This window comes from Pinus tabuliformis, chromosome Q (assembly GCF_031772625.1).
Source record: "Pinus tabuliformis cultivar Carrire ecotype Pingquan chromosome Q, CPIR1, whole genome shotgun sequence".
NCBI classification, from domain to species: domain Eukaryota; kingdom Viridiplantae; phylum Streptophyta; class Pinopsida; order Pinales; family Pinaceae; genus Pinus; species Pinus tabuliformis.
The window spans coordinates 1,006,035,556-1,006,055,925 of NC_142296.1; positions in this window are offsets into that span (position 1 = coordinate 1,006,035,556).

The window sequence follows — 20,370 nt, forward strand, 5'->3', positions numbered from 1 at the left end:
GAGGAGAGGTGGCTAGATTGGTACATATACATAGAAATCCACGAGATATTCTTCGTATCCTTCTTGACAGAACTGTATGAGTGGATCACGAGGCTAGCTGATAGTGTGGGAAGGTGCAGAATTGATCACCCAATAGTGTGGACTTCAGAGTTGGTGCGTAGGCTAGAAGCATCTGAAGATAAAATCGCGCGGGCAGTAGATCATTGGCTGGATCAGATAATAGGAGGATTTATCACTGAGTTCATGATAGACACAACTGTGTGTTACAGTGAAGTGAAAAGGCGTTTTCTCCAGGGACCATGGGGTAAGTACATCAAATCATTGAATACCTAGATTAAAATGTTGTTATGTGAAAAACGGGTTATGCGAATCCATTGATGTCTGGGGTAACGTGGAGCGGAAGAGGCTACTGACGGATCGAAGGATTAGAAAATAGTCCCCTGATTTCACTGTCATGAGAAAGTGAAGAGGATCTCACTGGGTTCTCTCCAAGAAGTGCGGTCTGATTGATAAAACAACACATTCCACTATTACCACATCCATCCACACCATTGCCCACTTCACCCAGGTTCAGATTGCGGACTAAGGTCTCACCCGAGGTAGCAGGGGAGGGTGCTGGAACTAGGTTTCCACACCCTATGGATGTGTTGATGAGAACTTGGAAGGTTCGTGAATCGGTCTGCGACCTCGTGCCTTTCTGCATTGCTGTCAGGCTTCTGCGTATATCCAACTTCTTATTTAGTATTATGAATGAGTTATTATAGATTAGATCTGATTCTTAAGGTCTTTAAGCAAACATTTAACACTTATAACCAGTGTGTGCATTCCTAAACCTTACAAATTTGTATAAACCCAGAGCAAAAGCACAAAAACTTAGATCATAACAGATGCATAAACCAGAAATTAACCAGATCCACGAAGTTTCAGAACCAGCTTAGCTTTATTAATATCTTCGATTCAGTACAAGCCACTTCTTGCCCTATGCGCACAACTGTAGGGGTCCACACACACAGTGGCGGACTCTACCAGGCCTCTATGAACACAGCTGCAGAGCCTACTCTAGCTACTGTCCAACCTGACTCGGACTTATAGACTCAGATCCACTATTTCCTTCACAAACCCATACATTCAAGATAAAAAACAAGAACTGCCTTCTAACCTTAGAGCCTTTCTCTATTTATATATTCCCATGGTCCGCGGACCATGGGTAAGCCGACTCACCTTCTACTTTCTTACATTGTTTTCAGGCAGACAACCCTTTGACTTGACTCATTACAATTCGCGCTCTGTGCACCTCGCGAAGTTTTTACCATCTTTTTACCCAAAATTGCGGGCTTTAAGCCCCAAACCCAGTACACGAGGCCTCCACTACCCAACAAGCCCCCAACACAATCACCATGACTCATCCTGAGTCACTAGACTAGTGTGTTGATCTTTGCTCGAAGTTCCTCCAACAACCTTTGCTCTACACTGACATCGGCCACACATTTTTCTGTTGTCTGCTGTATCAATTGTGCCTGGTGTTCTAATACATGATCGGGCCACCTACCTACCTTCGAACATAATTGTCCTTCAACTCGGTCAGCTTCCCCTCAATCTTCGTGGTAACCATGAACGCTTCCTCAAGCCAAGGCTGGATGCGTGCTTTGATCCCTGCTTCCCATTGTCGTGCAGCGTCCACCTGCTCTTTCAGAGCCTAGGCCTCCCTCATCCTAGACAAACATTGAGTAATGGTGACCATTTGCGCAGTTCCTCGGACATTGTCATAATCCTGTTGTAACTCTCGCGCTTCTGTCTCTACCTGTTGCAATGTGGGGTCTTCTTGTATTGATGTGAGTGTAAAAAAGGACTAATCCAACAATCCTATGTTGTCGTGTATGACGCGCTCTATCACCTACAATCCTTCCTGAATGGCGCAACAACGCTACTCTCTAACTTCCGATGGTGTAGTAGGTTGCGCGGTCATCCTTAGCTCCACGATTTGTAAGTTCAACTCCCACTGGGCTTTCGTGGCCTCCTCCTGGGCCCTATGGAATCCTGTCGCTATGTGATGAATCTTTTCAGCTTCTGGGAGTTCCGCTGGCATAGCCAGTTCCAGTACACTACTGTAGACCTCCTCCATGGCCTGTTACAATCCTTGGTTGTGTGCAAGCAAGTCATCGTGTTGTAAATTGATATGCTCCAAATTTGCTTTTTGCTCCATTAATACATGAATGGTGCGGCCTTCCTTGCACAGAGCTCAGCAGTTACCCCATCCTATAGTTGGTATAGGGTCTCTCTAGGAAGGGCGGTCAAGTTCAACCCCCAATTCCTCTTGTCACCTTCGGCCTCTGCTAGGACAACTCCTACCAGTAAGACTAAAGTGTTCATTGTGGGGCCGCGCACCATCTGCTCTGTTGTGCGTGTGCCCACCGCGAGAGATGAAATCATCCCTTCTGGGGGTCACACTTGTAATGCCTGCAACTGTGCCCTGAGCTCCCCCAACCCAGTTGTCTGCTCTATCATCAACTCCTTTAGAGCATCCTTAGTGTCATCACGCACTGGTCCACTGCTGGCAAGAAAATCTCCCTTCAAGTCTTTTGCCATCTTAGTCTTTTTGCGGCCATGGGGCTGCTCCTGGACATGAAGCCTCTTGAGTTGAGTCGATGCTATGGTCAGGTCTATGCATTCCTAGGTGATTTAGGGACTTCGGCTGTCCCTCCCATCTGTGACATAGAGCTCTACGTAATGTCCTTGGTTGTGGATATCAACCTGAGTAGGGACTCCTATATTATCTTTGGCAATTCTTGAAACCATGGGCTTCCTTTTACGACCGCCTCATTCATCCTACGCCTTTCTACTTGATCCCAGAACAACTTACTATCCAAGGGGCCAAATGGTGTGTAGTAACAAGCCACCTGTGCTTTATATACCTTTTCGACTTCAAATTCAGTCGTGCTCCTCATTCGTGGCTCATTAATGCGATTTTGGCGGCAAATCCATTCAGCCCCGTGTCAGCTTCAATCCATCTGAGATCTCCGCTACTATTCCTCCTCGTCCTTGTCTGGTAGTGCGGGATTTGTTTAAGCCCCAAACGCTACGAGGAAAGAGATTGAAGATTGATTGAGTAAAAATTTGTACAAGTTCGTGGTTAACCTTAGCATAGCTCCACCAAACTAGAAGTTAACATGGCGAGTGCGATCAAGTTACCTGTGTTCAGAGGAGTAGGAAGTGAAGATCTAGAATAGTTTTGGTTCGTAGTAAGGGCAATGTGGGAAGCACACAACGTTATGGATGATACCATCAAAAAGGCTACTTTGGTAAGTGCGCTGCAGGATCATGTGTTGACATGGTATATAAAGCACTCTAGTGATCATCCAAATGCGAGGATAGCAAAGATCCAGAATGCATTGAGCAAAGAATTTAGCCGACCAAAATCAGAGATGCAGTCGATCATCAGATTCAAGGAGATCACGATGTTGCCAGGTGAAACCCCTTGGGATCTAGATCAGAGATTGAAGAGTACGATTTGGGAGGCTAACATGACGCTGATGGATGCGCAGCACTGCGCGTGGTTTGTGGTGTCTTTGACACCACATCTAAGGATGGTGATGTTGCAACAGAAGATCTCGACCGAGGCGGAAGCGTTAGAAACACCGATGAGGTTGCATGAGACTCCAATATAGGACCTGGGTTGGTAGTTTAGTAGATCCACGTGCAAATACAAAACTTATGCTTGGAGATGCAGAATTTGAAACAGGAAAAGGCGTCCAAGCCAAAAGCGCGCGAAGAGATGTGGTGCATAAAGTGTAAAGGCCAGGGCCACGATAAGGATCATTATTTGATGTTCATGAACTATTTGATGGGGGGGGACCAATGCCATTGCGACCAGAGGCACAGGTAGGGCCAAGTGCGGTGCCCTTGCTCTAGTCTGTGATCTATTAGGTGGGAGGAAAGCACACCATGGACAACTGTCACCTAATGTAAAAGTTTACCCAGACCCCCCAGCAACTATTTTGCAAGTCTTGTAGATCGGTGGGCCACGAGAACGAGAATGCCATAGTTATGAATTGTTGATGGATCAAACACCTGCCTATAGGATGTAGACTGAGGTGCAAGGTTAGGATCCAGCCATAGCGATAGCGCAAAATGTATTCCCGGGACGCAGACAAGCACGAGGAGGAATGAGCCCAAGAAGGGGCCGCAGGCAACTAATCTATTATAATTGTGGAGGACCAGGGCACTACACGCGTGATTGCACCAACCCCACCAAAGTTTCGTGCCCCTACTGTGAGCAGTTCGATCATGAAATGATAGATTGCCCCACGCTGATAGCACATATACGTGAGAAAAGGGCAGCACAACCTATGCTGACGCAGAATTTCCAAATGACAAGGTCCGAGCCGCGCGAGGAAGACCCTAAAGTGAACATGATGCTCAGAAGTGGCGTAGCCACAGGGGAGGATAAGGGAAAACTAACTAAGGAATATGCAAGGGTTCACAAGGAGACATGTCTGGAATCTAGGAAGAGCTTCGCGGAGGTCTCTACTCTAGGTAGTAAGGATCGACCTGAGCCAGAAATGGGTCCCTCGATGCTAACTACCTTTTTAGAGACATGCATGAAGTTGCTACGTGACAATAAGGTGGTTAAAGGATTGCAAGAGCTGATAACTAGATGCGTAGGGTCAAGTGAATCTCATGTAATTTGAAAACTGGGAAAGCATGCTTTATGCACTGGTAGAGAAATGCAATTAATGGCGGAGATTGGCGATTATGAGATGGATCAGATCATTCTGGACTTAGGCTCGGATGCAAACGTACTACCTAAACAGACATGGGAACACATGGGCAGGCCCACATTACAGTGGTCTCCTATTCAGTTATGAATGGCAAACCAACAAAAGATCTTGCCCATGGGGAGACTGCAAGGAATCACAGTAGATATAGAAGGCGTGAGCACACAAATGGACTTTGAGGTAATAGAAGTCGTGGATGACAGTAGCCCTTACCTTGCATTATTAGGGATAGACTGGGCCACGGATATGAATGCAGTCATCAATTTAAAGAACCGAGAGATGATATTTGAGAAGAAGTCCCTACGTATAGTCGTTCCACTAGACCCAGCTGAAGGAGCGTGCTACACTAAACCCGTAGGAGGCGATGAAATTGATAAAGACTTGGATCATATATACAATATAAACGTGTGAGATTAGGATTGGGTAAATCTGACAGTAGAAGGAACAATATCGTGGGAATGCGCAGAGGCCTGCAAGTCAAACTCAGATGAAGAAGATGATTGATGGCATAATCAGTTGAATGGAGTAACAACGTTAAACTGCAACATGATTACTAGGTTGTTGTATTATGTAAAAGCTTAGGACCGAGAGCTACCGATGTATGATGGGTTGACAGAGGTAAATGTACTCCTGACCAAGTTTGATAACGTGGTGCCAGAGCACCAGCGGTTCGACGCAATAAAATGGGTGTTGCGTGCGATGCCTGCGCGTTGGTGGGAACACATGAAGGGACCTTTGAAGACAGGCTTGTCTATAGGCGAATGATGCAGATAAGTTTTAAGCAGCCGGAACTACGATTAACTGAGAAATACAATGGACATGATGACTTTCACATGCACCTCACCAGATGGACCAAGGCCTATGGAGAAGAACCCTAGCTGGAGTGGGTACATTTATTTTACCATACCCTGGATGTCATCCCAAGGAACTGGTATACTGAAACAGAACTCCACCATGGCATAGGCGAATGGGATATCTTGCGTGAGGAATTTTTATTAACTTTCTTATTTGAGGATCAATGTATGGATACTATTGACGATGCGTTGCAAGCTGTGAAGGCCACAATTTTCAAATTACCACTGGAACCAGAAGAAATGGTACAGCTAGATTGGTCTCATCAGCTGAGCCAGGCCCTAGAATGTTACAACGTGCAGATAGAAGATGATGAGGATGACACAAAGAACATCAATATTCCAGAAACAGAGGGGAGTTGCGAGGTCTAAGGACCAGCGATCGAGGACCCTGATATCACTGCGCTGCAGGGGTATTCTATTTAGCAAAAGAAAGAACTGGTGATATGCACAGAAGACTTTACTGTTATTGCAGGGCACCTCTACAAAATGGGTAACGATGAAATATTACGCAGATATGTACCAAAATTTGAGCGAGGACAAATCCTTGCCAAAGCACATGGGGGGGTTACAGGAGGACATTATGCGAGATGTGCCACAGCACAGAAGATTCTTCGCACTGGACTATGGTGGCCAACTCTACATTAAGACTCAAAAGCTTACATTTGGGCCTACGACGTATGTCAACGGATGGGGAAACCATCACGGAGGGATGAAATTCTGCTCAAGCCACAGATGACGTTGCATCCCTTTAAAAAGTGGGTGATCGACTTTGTGGGGCCTATCACACCTCAAGGAAAAATAGGTGCGGGCTATATCATCACCGCGATAGAATACTTGACCCAATGGGCAGAAGCACAGCCAGTTAAGAACTGCACAACTGTTACAGCTATGAAATTTTTGTTCGATAATGTGTTAACGTGGTTTGGATGTCCAAAAATTCTAATGAGCGACCGAGGAATGCACTTCTTGAATGAGACTATCAATGCGCTCATGGAGGAGTTCCAGATATATGATCAATAGAGTACACCGCACCATCCACAAGCAAATGGGACCGTCGAAGCTTTTAACAAGATTTTGGAGACTGCATTGACAAAGGTATGTAATGCGTAGCGAAACGATTGGGATTTGCGCATACCTGTTGTGTTATGGGCATACCAAACAATGTGCAAGAAATTGATGGGCCAGACACCTTTCTAGTTAGTCTATGGCAAGGAAGCTGTCACACCAATGGAATACATTGTACCTAGTTTGCGAATTATAGCGACGACAGGCATGGAAGACCGCGAGGCGTTGGAAGAGAGGATCACACAATTGGAAGAACTTGAGGAGGAACGATTTCTGGCAAGGTTTCATCAGCAGGTATAGAAGCAGAAGGAAAAAGCTTGCAATGATTGCCATATCAAGATGTGCATGTTCAAAGAGAATGATCTAGTACTACTATACAACAAAGAAGTCACCCTATGTAGTCAAAGAAGTCACATATGGAGGCACGGTCCAACTTGCCAAGATTAATGGAGAACCCTTCTCGGGCAGAGTAAATGGCAGTCACCTGAAGCTCTACATGGGCGGGCTGACCGCCTGACTAACCAGCAGAGGTATAGTCTCACCACTCCAGATAGTTGAAAGAGAGTGCAGGACAATAAAGCAATCTATGGAGGAGCTGCATGATAACAGGAGTGCGTGTAGAATTGGTATGTCACAAGGGTCATGGTTGCACCAAAGGGGCTGCGCTGCTACGTGGACAAGCATGGAAGTGACCGTTGCTGTCACTGTTCATGACAAGATGTATGAATTAAGCCAAAAAGGACCAGGCGGTGGGCAATTAAGACGAAGTACGAGCAAGATCCCAAATGATCTACCGTAGAATTAATGATAATGCGCCGAAAAAGGAGGGAACGACTAAATTTGAAGCTCAAAACACTTATAAAACACAGGGAGGCATCCACCAAATGATCTGTGGTATTGCGAGAAGTGAGCTATTGTGTCATCCCACAGGTATGGAACTGTTGATCATTAACGCTAATGGAGTAAGCCTGAGGGTTGTAATATGGCTAATGAAGATGCTAGACCTTTTGGATAGTATGATGTCGATGGCCGCAGATGCCACACTGAGGTCAGCGTTGATGGAAGGGGATGTACCGAAAAGCTGCAAACACGAAGCAGAACTGGTCCGGATGCTCTCGCCTAAACCACGGGTGGGATGGTGAATTCTGAAAGATAAGGGAAATTGGGTGAATCAGGAGACAAATGATGGAATACTAGTTAATAGTTTGTCTCTAAGGCATCATGAAGATTGGGATCTCACGGACAGCAACATCTCTCTTGCAAAAATACAACACAAGCTGTAGCAAACAGTGCGTATAGTAGACCAGAAATTGGAAACTTGCTACGTTGGTATGAAGAGTTCCTGCATGCGGCACCCCAGCTTGAGCTAAAATTCTATGAGGGGGTGCTCTATGTTAACCGAGTAGAGTAGAATAAGCATCATCAGTTGTGCCAATTAGTAGAGGCAATGGAGCAAGAGCTTGAAGAAGACTTGCAGGCAACGAAGGAGCAGCAGGATGAAGTGCGTCACTCGGAGGGATGGTGGACTGCAAAGCATTGGCAACACATATTGTCGCATCGACGAGTGACTTAGGATGAGTCATGATGATTGTGTTGGGGGCTTGTTGGGTGGTGGAGGCCCCGCGTAATGGTTTTGAGGTGCAAAGTCTGTAATTTTGGGTAATGATATGGTAAAAGTTCCGCGAAGTGCGTAGAGCACAAAATGTAATGGGTCAATTCAAAGGGTTGTCCGCTCGAAAATAATGTAAAATAATAGAAAGTGAGTAGGCCTGCCCATGGTCCGCGGACCATGGGAATGTATAAATAGAGCGAGGCTCTAAGGGTAGAGGGTAGCTTGTTGAAAGATCTGATGTGTTATGGGTTTGTGAATGAAATATTCGCTCTGAGTCTGTAAGTCTAAGTCTTAGGTCGTAGTAGGAGATAGAGGCTCCACAACTGTGTGCGCGGAGGCCTGTTAGAGTCCGCAGACCCCTGCAGCTATGTGTGTAGGGCAGGAAGTGGATTGTGCTAAATCAAAGATAGTAATAAAGGTAAGTTGGTTCTGAAATATTGCGGATATGCTAGTATTCTGGTTTGTGCATCTGCTATGATCTAAGTTTTTATGCTTATGCTCTGGGTTTATGCAAATCTATAAGGGTATGAATGCGCGCACTAGTTATAAGTGTTAAATGTTTGCTTAAAGACCTTAAGAATTAGATCTGATCTATAATACCCCATTAATAATACAAAGTAAGAAGAGGATCTACATGGAAGTCCGATAGCTATGCAGAGAGGCGCAAGGGCACAGAACGATTCGCGAACCTTCTAGGTTCTAATCAAGACATCCCTAGGGTGCGGAGACCTGGTTACCTCACCCTACCCTCCTACCACAGGTGACACTTCCGTCCGCGCTCCGTGGGCTGTTGCCGAAAGGGCTAGTAGTGTTGGATTTTTTTGGCTAATACACTTCCGAACCTGGGTTAGGGTTTCGCGACCTCCTCCTGGGCCCTACGGAATCCTGCCGCTATGTGATGAATCTTTTCAGCTGCTGGGAGTTCCGCTGGCATAGCTTGTTCCGGTACACTACTACAAACCTCCTCCATACCCTGTTCCAATCCTTGGTTGTGTGCAAGCAAGTCATCACACTGTAAACTGATCTGCTCCAGATTTCCTTTTTGCTCCATTAATACTTGAATGGCACAACCTTCCCTAGTGCAGAGCTCAGTAGTTACCCCATCTTGTAGTTGGTACAGGGTCTCTATAGGAAGGGTGGTGAAGTTCAACCCCCAACTCCTCCTGTCACCTTTGGCCTCTCCTAGGACAGCACCTGCCGGTAAGACTAAAGTGTTCATTGTGGGGCTGCGCACCATCTGCTCCGCTGTGAGTGTGCCCTCCGCAAGGGTTGGAATCATCCCTTCTAGTAGTCGCACTTGTAACTCCTGCAACTATTCCCTAAGCTCCCCCAACATAATTGTCTGATCTGTCATCAACTCCATCAGAGCATCCTTAGTGTCATCACGCACTCGTACGCTGCTAGCAAGAAAATTCTCTCTCCAAATCTTTTGTTGTCTTAGTTTTTTTGTGGCCATGGGGCTGATCCTAGACGCGCGGCCTCTTGAGTTGAGTCGATGCTGTGGTTAGGTCCATGCATTCCTATGTCTCCACTTCCCCCTACATGCCCTGCTCCATGGATAGCTCCTGAGCCTCCACAATCTCTTCGATGAGTGCAGTGATGGTCTCTAGTGCTGTTTCTGTCTCCTCCCACTGCATGGTCGTTTTCTCATCTTGGTGTGTTTTCTCCACCAACTTTGTGATGCACAACTTGATTTCCTTATTTTGTTGTTGTGCTACAGGCTTTTCTAATGTGGCTAAATCCGGGGTGTGCCACTCCGGAGTCCATGCTGCCATTAACTCGTAAACGGAAGCTTTACACATGTTAGCTTTGGATCCTTCGACGACCTAATGTACAAATTATGTATGTCCACCTTGAACTCAGCCATGCTTTGCAAACTGTTGGATACGGTCGGGGATAGCCACGGTCTACGAGTGATCCATGTCTAGATACTGGCCTCCATGAATATCCAAAACACTTTGATCTCACGAATCTTCGCGGCATCTTTCATAGCCCGGAGCGAGTTATACTGCACGGCTTCAGGGGGGTTCTTCTCGATGTCGAGAAATTGGCTACCCTTCGGCAACTCTCCTGTTACTAGTAAGATTGTTAGGATCAACCATGCATAATGGAAAGTATTACCTTGTTCCTGCGCTTCCCAGCAATTCGTCAAAAATTTATTACACAGAAACTACGCCTAGTTGAACTAAACCCCTTCTACACATTTCTTCGCGAGCGTAATGACAGAAGTTGGTAACTCGTCTGCGTGACATTTCCTCATGAGCTTACCAACTAATAACTGGGTGGCGATGCGCACCCCTCAGTCTTTGATGCTTGTTATTACATACCCGCGCTTTCATTTTTCCAGCTTATATTTAGCCTTCATTGCTTCTGAGAGACCCACATCACTACTCGTTCCGACTATGTCTACTAGGTCATTCCCTTTTATAGGTAGATGGGTAATTTGGTGTACTAAATCCACTGTGATGGGAATCAGTTCCTCCAGCCAGAAATACCCATCGTGTACCAAACATAGTAACTGTCGGATAACAAAAATGGTAATGGCCACGTGGTGATAGTGGGGTATCCACCTCAGATTTAGTAATCCTACCTGTTCCACACCACGTAACCACTTCTGCTGTAATAATTTCTCCTCTGCCAATTAGGGGAACTTCTCGTTATCTGCAAGATCCCAATCTTTGAACTTGATATTCGGTACGTGACCCAGCGACAGACCATCAAATCTTATTTCATTCGGAAGAATTTGAGTCTGGAGCATACTTTTCGTGGCCTCCAGGTCTGTAGGTACTTTCGTCGTCCCATGCCATGGAGAGATATATGACGGTAGTGAAGGTATTTGGACAACACCCTCCTCTTCCTCATCTTGTGCTTCAATTTTATTGATCAAGCCTTGCAAATCTTCCTCGTCCTCTTCGACCTCTGTGATGATTGCTTTGCCTTTTTCACCCACTGATAACTTACTAAATCTCGATGATACCCAAACTGGCCCCATAATCTTCTTGTCTTTTTGAGGTCACAGTGTGCGTGGGGACTTTCGAATAGTAGCCTCTCCTTCTCTCTCCTCCTAGATCGGATACAGCTCTTCCATGAATCATGCTCGGGTTCTAGCCATGGTACTCATGGGACGCCTTTTGTTGTTTTGTATTGGATCAGATCTCAAATATCTCAGTGTTTTCCAAGGGTTTTTATAAGGACACGTGAGTTTGAATGTAACCCTTCCCTCCACTTCCATTTCATTTATATCTTCTTGGTGGCATATCTTTTCGTATCTAGCTTGGAAATCCTATCTTAATGGCCTGCCACCTGCTCCTCTCTATCGTAACTCAAACATCTTGTCATGAATAGTGACGTCAACGGTCACCTCCCAACCTTCCCACGCAGCAGCAAAACGCCTTCGGCACGATAGCGATCTTGCTGACCGACTGGCCCTACACGGAACCTTCTTTCCACGCAGGCCTCCCGCAGACTTGTTTATAGTCCTGCACCTCCTTTCATCTACTTGGAGCACTGAGACTATGCATTCCACCGCTATTCAGGTGGTCGCACCCCAAGTGCGAGCCTCCCTGCTAGCCCAGGCTGCAGGCACCTTTTGAGTGCCTTCATATCTGTTATCCCATCGTGTGCTGTTGCATATGGCACACTCCTTCGTTGGTGCAGTCGCAACCATGATAGCAGGGTCATATCTTGTTCTAGTACCGAGGTAGACTCAGCCAGGCCTGGTTCCCTTCTTTGTAGATTCGCGCAGCCTGCTTGTGTGACGCCGATTTTCATTTTGCTAATTTCTTCATCCAACATCGCGTTGTTCCTCTTTAGCCATGCCCATTCTTCATTGATTTCTCAAAGCCTTCTGCTGCCGCGCTAAATGGATCCCTACAACCATCAAGTCCCTTTGTCCCTGGCATCTATGAAGATTATGATCTAGGGAGTTTCTTCAGTCCTCTTGGTTCCATCTTGTCTCATCCTTGTTACGATCGCCTTCGCCCTTCTTCGTTTGCTATTGGTCTTATAGTTACATCGAACCCTTGGTACGTGCATATTCCCATTGGCCCGTCTTATTATGCGAACGTTGGTCATGCTTCCACTTGTTGTCCCGATTTATTTGGTGTGCACAACTGGAATGCATTTCTTTTCTTCCTATCGCGACAAACTCAGATTTTGGATTCTTAGTCAGGTGGGCATTTGCACAACATATATCCGCCTCCTATGGGGACGGCAGACGTTTTTTCCTTAAACTCGTACACGCGTCTGCCTTTTATAGACGCTCCAAGTCCTCATAGTCTCCTTATGGGTATTCCACCCTGGTGTTGTTATCGCGTGCAGCACCCCTAGTTGCGCACCGTGCCACTTCCATTCTAGTATCACCTTTTAACAGTGGTTTATGGATTCCTCCGCATGCGCTGTGCCCTCATCGGTTGGTAGTTCCCTTGCTTCGGTCGTCATGCATCGCAGCGATCTAACCATCATATTACAATTTAGTGTTGTTACTTCATGCAATCGGTTCTGCCATCGCTCTATCTCTTCATCAGAATCTGATGTGCAAGAACTGTCGCGTTCCCATGAGATTCTCTCGTCCGCTATTGGATTCACCCGGTCCTAGCCTTGCGCTGTTATCTGGAAGATGCAGTCCAGTTCATCATCGTTGTCCTCATCATGCACAACTTTAGTGTAGTGCGTGCCTTCGGCTGGGTCCAATGGAACTATGACACGTAGAGACTTCTTCTCGAATATAATTTTTCATCTTTTTAGGTTGATGACTCCATTCATGTCCGTGGCCTAGTCTATCCCTAATAATGCGGGGTAGGGATTGCTATCATCCACAATTTCTATCACCTCAAAGTCTATTTGTGTGCTTGCACCTTCAATGTCCACTATGACTCCTTGCAATCTCCCCATGGGCAAGATCTTTTGTTAGTTCACCATCCATATTTGAATAGGAGATCATTGTAGTGCGGGCCTGCCCATACGTTCCCAAGTTTGTTTAGGTAGCACATTCACATTTGAGCCCAAGTCCAAAATGACCTAATCCATCTCATACTCACCAATCTATGCAGTCAATCGCATTTCACGCCCGGTGTACAAAGCATGCTTGCCTAGTTTCCAGACCATGCACGGTTCACCCGACCCTGCACACCTAGTTATCAGTTCTTGCAATCCCTTAACTGCTTTACTGTCTCGTAGTAGCTTCATGCATGTCTCTGAAAAGGTAGTTAGCATAGAAGGATCCATTTTCGGTTCAGTTTGATCCTTACTACTTGAAGTAGAGGCCTCCGCGAAGCTCTTCTTAGCTTCCAAGAATGTCTCTCTCACATGTTCCAAATCAAATTCAGGTTGCTTGGTAGGGGCCTTACGCACCCATGTATCCTCCTCTGGTCGTTTCTCGTTATCCTGCGCCATGGTGGCACCATTTTTGAGCACCATATTCATGTTGGGGTGCTCTTCACGTGGTTCAGCCTTCATCATTTGGATATTTTGTGTTGGATTAGCCTGAAGCACCCCCTTCTCCCGCATATGTGCAATTAGTGTGGGACAATCTACTGCTTCATGATCAAATTGGTAATAGTATGGACAACTTGTTCTGGTCGGATTCATACAGTCACCCGCATAGTGCCTAGGTCCCCCACAATTGTAGAAGATTAACTGTCCACACCCCCGTCCGAGTCCCATTCACCCTCGTCCGCGTCCGCGTCCCTGGAATCCACCGCATGCTATGGTTGCGGCTAGATCCTGACCTCATGCCTCAGTTTGCATCTTGTAAGCCAGTGCCCGATCCATCAACAATTCATAGCTTCAACAATTTCATTCATCGTGGCCCACTGATCTACAAAACTTTCAAAATAGTTGTTGGGTGGGTCGTGTAAAGTACTGTAATAGATGACAGTTGTCTATTGTATGCTTTCCTCCCACTTGACAGATCGTGCACCAGAGTGCGGTCAGTGCGCTCGGTCATACCTGTGCCTCTGGTCTCAACGGCATTGGTCCCCCCCGGCCAAATAGTTTGCAAATACTGGATGATCCTTATCGTGACTCTGGCCTTTACATTTTATGCACCACACCTCTTCACGTGGTCTTGGCCGAGGCACCTTATCCTGTTTCAAGATTTTCATTTCCAAGCATGGATTTTGTAATTGCGCGTGGATTTTTTGAACTCCCAACCCAGGATCCTGTATAGGAGTCACATGCAACCTCATTGCTATCTCTAATGCTTCAGCCTGAGTCGATATCTTTTGCTGCGACAACACCATCCTCAGATGTGGTGTCAAAGATGGCACAAACCACGCGCGGTGTTTTGCATCCGACAACGTCATGTTAGCCTCTCAGATCGTACTCTTCAATCTCTTATCCAGGTCCCAAGGGGTTTCACCTCGCAGCATTACTATCTCCTTGAATCCGATGATCGACTGCATTTCCAATTTCGGTCGGCTAAACTCTTTGTTCAATGCACCGTGGATTTCAACTTCCACGTAAATCCGCTTCCTACTTCTTATTATGAATTAGTTATTATAGATCAGATCTAATTCTTACGGTCTTTAAGAAAACATTTAACACATATAACCAGTGCGCGCATTCGTAACCCTTACAGATTTGCATAAACCAAAAGCTTAAGCATAAAATCTTGGATCAAAACAAATGCATAAAATAGAATAATAACAGATCCGTGATAGTTCAAAATCAACTTATCTTTATTACTATCTTTGATTCAGTACAATCTACTTCCTTCCCTGCGCACACAGCTGCAGACTCTACCAGGCCTCTGCGCACCCAGCTGTAGAGCCTCTTTCTCCTACTATGACCCAAGACTCGGACTTATAGACTCAAAGCGACTATTTCTGTTACAAACCCATAACACATCAGATCTTCCAAAAAGCTACTTTCTACCCTTAGAGCCTTGCTCTATTTTTACATTCCCATGGTCTGCGGACCATGGGTAGGCCGACTCACTTTCTATTATTTTACATTATTTTCGAGCAGACAACCCTTTGACTCAACCCATTACATTTCACGCTCCGTGCACTTCGTGGAACTTTTACCATATCATTTCCTTAAATTATGGGCTTTCAACCCCAAAACCATTACGTGGGGCTTCCACTTCCCAACAAGCCCCCAACACAATCATCATGACTTGTCCCGAGTCACTCGTTAGTGTGGCCATACGCACATCCAAGGCTTTGCAGTCCACCATCCCTATGAGTGATGCAATACGTTCTGTTGTTACCTCTTTATCTCCTACAACTCTTCTTCAAGCTCCTGCTCCATTGCCTTTATTAATTCGCGCAACCGATGATGCTCATTCTGCTCTGCTCGGTTAACACAGAGCACCCCCTCATAGGATTTTAGCTCAAGCTGGGGTGCTGCATACGGGAACTCTTCGCGCCATAGCAGCAAATCTCCAATTTCTGGTCTACTATACGCACTGTCTGCTATAGCTTGTGTTGCATTTTTGCAAGAAATATGTTGCTATCCGTGAGATCCCAATCTTCAAGGTACATTAAAGACAAATTGTTAACTGCAATTCCATCATTTGTCTCCATATTCACAGTCTTTGCCTTTAATCTTTTATGGGTCATCGACCAGCCCATGGGTCTCTACGACGCGTGACGACCGAAGCAAGGGAACTGCCAACCAATCAGGGCACAACGCATGCATAGGAATCCCTATACCACTGCAGAAAGGTGATACTAGAACAGAAGAGGCACGGTGCGCAACTAGGGTCGCTGCGGGCGTCAACTACATTGGGGTGGAATACACATCAGGATACCATGAGGACTTAGCGCGGATATAGGAGGTGGAAGCATGTGTGAATTGAAGGACAAACCGTCCACCGGCTGCATAGGATGCAAATATATGATGTTCAAACACCCACCTAACTAAGAATAAAAAATCTGAGTCTGCCGTGACAACAGGAAAAGCGACGCATTTCAGTTGTTCACGCCAACACAATCAGGACAACAAGTGGAAGCATGAACCATGTTCGGACAATAAGACAAGCCAATGGGAATCTGCACGTACCAAGGGTTCAGTGGAACTATAAGACTAGCAGCAAACGAAGGAGGGTGAAGGTGATCTTAGAACGGATGAGACAAGATAGAACCAAGAGGACTAAAGAAACTCCCTAGATTGTAACCTCAGCAGAGGTCAGGGACAAAGGAATTCGACGGTTGCAAGGAGCCATTCGGTGCGACAGCATATTGCTTCACGAAATCAATGAAGAATGGGCACGGCTGAAGATGAAAAGCACGATGTTGGATGAAGAAATCGGCGTCGCACAAGTAGGTCGCATGAATCTACAAAGAAGGGAACTAGACCTGGCTAGGTCTACCTGGGTACTAGAATGAGTTGCGACCATGCCATCATGGCTGCGACTGCACTAATTGAGGAGTGTACCATATACAACAGCACACGATGGGATAATGGATATGAAGGCACTCGAAAGGTGCCCACAACCCGAGCTAGCAGGGAAGAGGAAATATCGCACCTGGGGTGCAACCACTTGACTAGCTGTGGAATGCACAGTCTCATCGGTCCAAGTAGTTGAAAGGAGGCCTAGGACTATAAATAAGTATGCGGGAGGCCTGCGTGGAAAGAAGGTTCCGTGTAGGGCCAGTCAATCAGCAAGATCGTGGTCGCGTCAAGGGGGTTTCACTGCCGTGTGTGAAGGTTCGAGGGTGACCATTGATGTCACTATTCATGACAAGAAATTCAAGTTACGACAGAGAGGAGCGGGCGGCGGGCCATTAAGACAGCAGTTCCAAACTAGATACGAAAAGATCTTCTACCAAGAGGATATTAATGAATTAGAAGTGGAGGGAAGGGTTACATTCAAATTCCCACGTCCATATAAAAACACTTGGACAACACTAGGATATTCGAGATTTGATCCAGTACAGAAAAACAAAAGGCATCCCATGAGTACCATGGCTAGAACTCGAGCACGGTTTGTGGAAGTGCTGTATTCGATCTAGGAGGAGCCAGAAGAAGCGGCTGCTGTTCCAAAGTCCCCATGCACACTATGACCCTAGAAAGACAAGCAGACTATGGGGCCAGTTTGGGTATCACCGAGATTCAGTAAGTTATCAGTGGCTGAAAAAGGCAAAGAAATCACCACTGAGGTCGAGGAGGACGAGGAAGATTTGCAAGCCTTGATCGATAAGATTGAAGCACAAGATGAGGAAGAGGAGGGTGTTGTCCAAATACCTTCACTACCACCATATATCTCTCCATGGAACGCGATGGCCAAGGTACATAAAGACCTGGAGGCCACAAAAAGTATGCTCCAGACTCTAATTCTTCCAGACGAAATAAGATTTGATGGTCTACCGCTAGGTCAAGTACCGAATATCAAGTTCGAAGATTGGGATCTTGTGGATAACGAGAAGTTCCCTCAATCGGCCAAGGAGAAATTACTGTAGCGGAAGTGGTTACATGGTGTGGAACAGGCAGGATCACTTAATCTGAGGTGGATACCCCACTATCACCGTGTAGCCATTACCATTTTTGTTATCAGACAATTACTATGTCTGGTACATGACGCGTATCTTTGGTTGGAGGAAACAATTCCCATCACAGCTCATTTAGTACATTGAATTACCCATCTACCTATCAAACGGAATGACCCAACAGACATAGTTGGAACAAGTAGCAATGTGAGTCTTGCAGAAGCAATGAAGGCTAAATATAAGCTGGAAAAACAGAAGCATGGGTATGTAATAGCAAGCATCAAAGACCGAGGGGTGCGGATCGCCACCCAGTTATTAGCCGGAAAGCTCATGAGGAAATGTTGCGCAAACAAGGTACCAGCTTCTATCATTGCACTCGCGGAGCAATGTGCAGAAGGGGTTTAGTTCAACTAGGCGCAGTTTCTCTGTAACGAATTTTTGACGAATTGTCGGGAAGCGCAGGAACAAGGTAAGACTTTCCATTACGCATGGTTGCTCCTAACAATCCTATTGGTAATAGGAGAGCTGCCGAAGGGCAGCCAATTTCCCGACATTGAGAAGAACCTCCATGAAGCCGTGCAATATAACTCGCTCCGAGCTACGAAATATGCCGCGAGGATTCGTGAGATAAAGGTGTTTTGGATATTTATGGAGGCTAGTATCTGGACATGGATCACTTGCAGACTACGGCTATCCCCGACCGTATACAACAGTCTACAAAGCGCGGTTGAGTTCAGGGCAAACATGAATAATCTGTACATCAAGGTGCGGAAGGACCCAAAGCGAACATGGGTAAAGCTTCCGTTCATTGCAATGGATGATGCAATTTACAAGGTAATGGAAGCAAGGCCTCCAAAGTGGCGCACTCTGTATTTAGCCACATTAGAAAAGACTGCAGTACAACAGCAGAAGAAGGAAATCAAGTTGTGCATCACAAAGTTGGTGGAAAGAACACGCCAGGACACAACCACACAGCGGGAGGCAACAAAAACAGCACCAGAGACCATCATTGCACCCGTAGAAGAGATTGTGGAGGCTCAGGAGCTGTCCATGGAGAAGGGAATGCAGGGGGAAGTGGAGATAGAGGAATGCATGGACCTGACCAAAGCATCGACTCAACTTAAGAGGCCGCACATCCTAGAGCAGCCACATGGCTGCAAAAAGACTAAGATGGCAAAAGAATTCGATAGAGATTTTTTTGCTAGCAGTGGACTAGTGCGTGATGACACTAAGGATGCTTTGAAGGAGTTGATGATAGAGCAGACAACTGTGTTGGGGGAGCTCAGTTCACAGTTGCAGGCGTTACAAGTGTGACCCCCAGAAGGGATGATTCTGACTCTCGCAGAGGGCACACTCACAGCAGAGCAGATGGTGCACGGCCCCACAATGAACACTTTAGTCTTACCGGCAAGCGTTGTCCTAGCAAAGGTCGAAGGCAACAGGAGGATTTGGGGGTTGAACTTGACCACCCTTCCTAGAGAGACCCTATACCAACTGCAGGATGGGGTAACTACTGAGCTCCGCACTAGAGAAGGTCACGCCATTCAAGTATTAATGGACCAAAAAGGAAATCTGGGGCAGATCAGTTTACAGCGCAACGACTTGCTTGCACACAACCAAGGATTGAAACAGGATGTGGAGGAGGTCTGTAGCAGTGTACTGGAACTGGTTGTGCCAGCGGAACTCCCAGCAGCTAAAAAGATTCATCACATAGTGGCTGGATTCCGTAGGGCCCAGAAGGATGCCGTGAAAGCCCAGTGGGAGTTGAACTTACAGATCGCGGAGCTAAGGATGACCGCACAACCTACTACACCCTAAGAAGTTAGAGAGTAGCATCATTGTGCCATTCAGGAAGGATTGTAGGTGATAGATCGCATTGTACATGACTACACGGGATTGTTGGATCAGTCCCTTTTTACGCTCACATCAACACAAGAAGACCCCACATTGAAATAGTTAGAGACAGAAGCGTGGGAGTTATAGTACGCTTATGACAATGTCTGGGGGATTGCGCAAATAGTTTCCATTACTAAACATTTGGCAAGGATGAGGGAGGCCCAGGCTCTGAAGGAGCAAGTTGACATCGCACGACAATGGGAAGCAGGGATCAAAGCGCGCATCTAGCCCTGGCTTGAGGAAGCGTTCATGGTTACCAAGACGATCGAGGGGAAGCTGACCCAGTTGAAGGACACTTATGAGCTAAGGTAGGAAGGTGGCCTCGATCATGTGTCGGAACAGTGGGCACAATTGATACAGTAGATAGCGGAAGAATGCGTGGCCGATGTCAGTGCAGCACAAAGGTTGCTGGAGGAACTTTGAGCAAATATCAACGCACCAGCTGAGTGACTTGGGACGATTCACGATGATTGTGTTGGGGGCGTGTTGGGTAGCAGAGTCCCCGCGTAACAGTTTTGTGGCTTAAAGCCCACAATTTTGGGTAAAAATATGGTAAAATCTCCATGAGGTGCGCAAACTGCGAATTGTAATGAGTCAATTCAAAGGGTTGTTTGCTCAAAGACAATGTAAGAAAGTAGAAGGTGAGTCGGCTTGCCCATGGTCCACGTACCATGGGAATATATAAATAGAGCAAGGCTCTAAGGTTAGAAGGAAATTATTGTTTTTGATCTTGA